Source organism: Stenella coeruleoalba, assembly GCF_951394435.1.
Source record: "Stenella coeruleoalba genome assembly, chromosome: 6".
Taxonomy (NCBI): domain Eukaryota; kingdom Metazoa; phylum Chordata; class Mammalia; order Artiodactyla; family Delphinidae; genus Stenella; species Stenella coeruleoalba.
Genome location: NC_137151.1, coordinates 92763937 through 92768155, shown reverse-complemented (window position 1 = coordinate 92768155; position 4219 = coordinate 92763937).

Genomic DNA, 4219 nt, shown 5'->3' with positions numbered 1-4219 from the left:
TGAAGGCATGTTTGTGTGGTTTCTACTTAATACAGATTGTTATGGTTGAAAAAGTGCTGCAGTGGGACAGCTCTTTAGCTTTCAGGTGCAAATAACTAAAAATCCAACTTAAAATGACCTAAACAATAAGAAAATGTATTGAATCATTATACATGAAGTCTACTGATAGAAAGGGCTTCAGTATTTCTATTCCAGTGATTCAGAAGGGTCACCAGGAAACTTTGGGGGTTTTTTTCTCCCGTTTTCAACTGCAGCATTGGCATCATACTAGTGCTGGCTTCCCTCGTGGTCATGGGATGGCTGCCAATAGCAGTTGGGGCTGGGTGCATGTTCATTTACATGAAGTGGAGGAATCAGGGGATTCCAGGGGCCCTCTTAACATGCAAAGCTTTCCCAGAATTTGCCGCCAGATGCTTGGGTCTCATTGATCTAAAGTGGCTTAGACCTGTCCATCCCTGAGCCAGTCACTGGTAAAGGATATGGAATAACTCTTAGGTCAGTTGGAGCTACTGGAGCTGGAAGTAGAATCCGCTGCCCCTGAGACACATGAGGTAGAATGGATAATTTTTAGAATCAGAATCCAGATAAGGAAAAAACATGGGCAACGAACAATATGTACTACATTAATCTTTTGAGCTTTTTATAACATACAGATGCCTAGGCCCCATCTTTGTAGACTCTGATTCAGTGTTTTTAGGGTTTGGCATAGGTATCTATTTAATAGAACTCATAGATTGTTTTGATGCATAATTAGGATTGAGAACAACTGGATTAGATGATAGTGATTTGGACTATTAGTTTTGTGATTTGTCCAAAGCAAGTGTTTAATCTGATCCTGGTTTTCTTGGTACCCAGTAAGTTAGGCCTGCCCTTTTCAGTTTTTGAATGTCAGAAAATATTCAAATCAGTTTTAATTTATACCTATGGCTAAACTTTAACCTAATTCAAGTTTTCCCCAGTAGATGTTTTCTGCCTATCCCCCTTTTTTTAAAAAAATTTCTTTTAAGCATGAATACATGAGAGATACCAATAACATCATTATTGAAGACAATCAGCGATTGTATGTGGATCTATGGCATTCTTTGTTTTGCACCTAGTAATTTTATTGCAGTGTCATTGAAGAAAGCCCATATATATTTACTGAATACAAATGTGCCCATCTAAAGCAATCTGAGTACATCGATTTAGTGCAGTTTAATTATGGAGAAAACTTTCTTTTAAAAATAATTTATCCACTCATACCGTGTTTGGAGTTGGATTAATTTCAGGTATGAAAGGCAAATTACAACAAATAAGAAAGGAAAAGTATATAAAAAAATTGTTCTCAACTTAACAGGCATCTTTGGGAAGAGAGAATGAAGTTACTCAGGTCAACAAAAGAAGTCTGTCAAAAAAATTGTTTTATATCTAATTATTAGATTTTGATTTTTATTATTTCTTAGGTTAAGCAAAGAACTTCTTTAATGATTTTCTTTGGGAAGAAAAAAAAAACAGCAAAACCCCTTTTAGTTGGAATAGTATTTAGAGTCAGCTCTTTAATAAACCCCTTTTTTTTTAACCAGTAAGAGAATCAGTGCAAAATATGTATGTCCAGGGTCATGTGGAAAACTAGGAAGCTGAGATTACAATTTGCCTAACGAATATTCATTTTAATTCAGTTTATTTGGAAAGTAAACTGGACTTTAGGCAAGTTAATCTCCTAAGAAGCTTACTTTCCTCATCTTTAAAATAAAACTTGAACTTTATAGGATTGCTACAGAAATAAAGGAGATAGCTGAAGGGCAGGAACATGGTTGATGGCTGGTGCTAGCTTCCATTTAATATTCCTTTGCTGAGAGATTTGAGGTAGTTCCTGTTGCAACATTATAATATCTGCAATACTGATGAATCCTTTGGGAGGTTTTATTTATTTTTGGGGGGGAGTTAAAATTCCTGGTCATAATTTTTAATGTTAGGGTCTTTTATTTTTTTGGCCACGCTGCGCGGCATGTGGAATCCTGGTTCCTTGACCAGGGCCGGAACCCATGCCTGCCCCCTGCATTGGAATCGCAGTCTTAACCACTGGACTGCCAGGGAAGTCCCCTAGGGTCTTTTATTTTAAATGCAAAATATTTTAATCTTTTTGCCTACCTGGCTGAGACCAAATGAGATGTTTTTCATATATAAAATAGTACACAGCATGTTAGCTGCAACTTGTCAGGAATTCCAAATCTCAGAATTTTGTTGCTGAAAGGGATCTTAGAAATCATCTAGTCAATCCAGATTGCTTAAATGACTGTCGAGGCTGACACAGCTGGGTGATAGAAACTTGAAATTATAGTTGTGGTGCCCAGATTAGTAACTCTCCATTCTTACCCTTAGGTGCAGCTCATCTCAGATACTTAGGGATACATTATATAGTTATTCTCTGGTTACAGTTCAGGGCCACAAAGGAATTTTTTTCCTCTGCCAGCAAAACAACTCAATGTGCTGCTTGCTACACAGACAAGAGATACAAAGTAAGACTAATGAACAGGTAGACAGCAGAGTGTAATATAAAAATGGAATAGCATGCAGTCAAAGAATGAGACAGGTATATGTATGTACTGGCAAGGTATTTTCCCAAGGTAATTAAATGAGAAAAAGGTTTGAAACTATGAGTACAGTACGATGCCATTTGTGTAAAAGGTATGCTGTAAATAAACATTTATTTGTATATGCATAGAATTATCTCTGCAAGGATACATGAGAAACCAGTGATAGTGACTGCCTCTGAGGTTAGACAAGTAGATGGGAAGACTGGAATTTGCAGTTATTACCTGATTTTTTTTTTTTGCCCTGGTATATATTATTCTTTCAAAATAAATTTTAAAAATACATGCGAAGATTGTAATTATTTTCTCCTCACAAACATTAACAGTATTTTTCTTGGTACATAATTACATCTGAATTCTATTTATTCAGTAATTTCAAACTTGTCACTTCGATGAAATATCAAAACAAGGGAAACAAGGTCAACATGGCTTATTTTCTATCCTTTTGAACAGCAGCTATGTGAACATTTGGAAAGAACCTTAGTAATGAGGCTTTGCTTCTTTTCTTTTTTTTTTTTTTTTTTGCGGTACGTGGGCCTCTCACTGTTGTGGCCTCTCCCATTGTGGAGCACAGGCTCCAGACGCGCAGGCCCAGCAGCCACGGCTCACGGGCCCAGCCACTCTGCGGCATGTGGGATCTTCCCGGACTGGGGCATGAACCCGTGTCCCCTGCATCGGCAGGCAGACTCTCAACCACTACGCCACCAGGGAAGCCCAATGAGGCTTTTCTTACCCATCTGATGTTGCCAACAGACATCAAAGCTTAATCTAAGAAGTTGACCCCCACCAAAAAATGCAGGAAGCAGGAATGCACGTCTGGATGGAGTTGGAACTGTGCTGCTGTGACTCCTTCCCCCAGTGCTAAAAAACAGATATAGTCAGGAGGAACTAACATAGATGATTGGTAGTCACCCACATATCTCTGGTGTTACCTTACAGTCTTTTTTCAAGCATACAGGCCATGGGTGTTTGGATGTCTTAAATACACCTAAGTTATATTGTATTTTTTCAAGTTCCATTAAATAGGATACTAAAATGACCATCCTAAGTGACTGCCTGTCTCTACCACTAAGAGCTGCTTGGCCTCTCTGCCTTTGTAAAGAGCAACCTGAATTCACAGATGTCTATCTACATGAATATCTTACCCTCTAAAGCATGTTTCTCTTAAAAGCCCTTAAATGAAGTGTAACAGAATAGCTCTTTTAAGAATAATACCTTTTTGTTTCATATTTTTCCTCTTAAGCCTTAGGCTATTACACATTTCCATCCTCACATGCTGGAACTGTTTTGTCTGTACTGTATCCTCAGTGCCTAGACCTTCTTTGCCCTTGGTGGGGCTTAGATATTGCATGAATGAAATGAAAAACAGATCACACCATATTCTAACCAAGTCTCTTGATGACAGCTAAAGGAATACAGATGATTAGCGTAGAAAAGGAAGAACTTACTTATTTTCGAGAGATTTTGTTGTCTAGGAAATCCAACAGAAGGAAATGATGCTATTTTCTGTGGAGCAATTTAAAGAAAAAGAAGAGATGTATTTTTATAGGAAAGGTTCAAAGTTGCCTGTATAAAAAAACATGGAGGTTAATGAAAACACACACAAACCCAAACTGGCAAAGTGGAGAGAAATCGCTTCCTTCCAA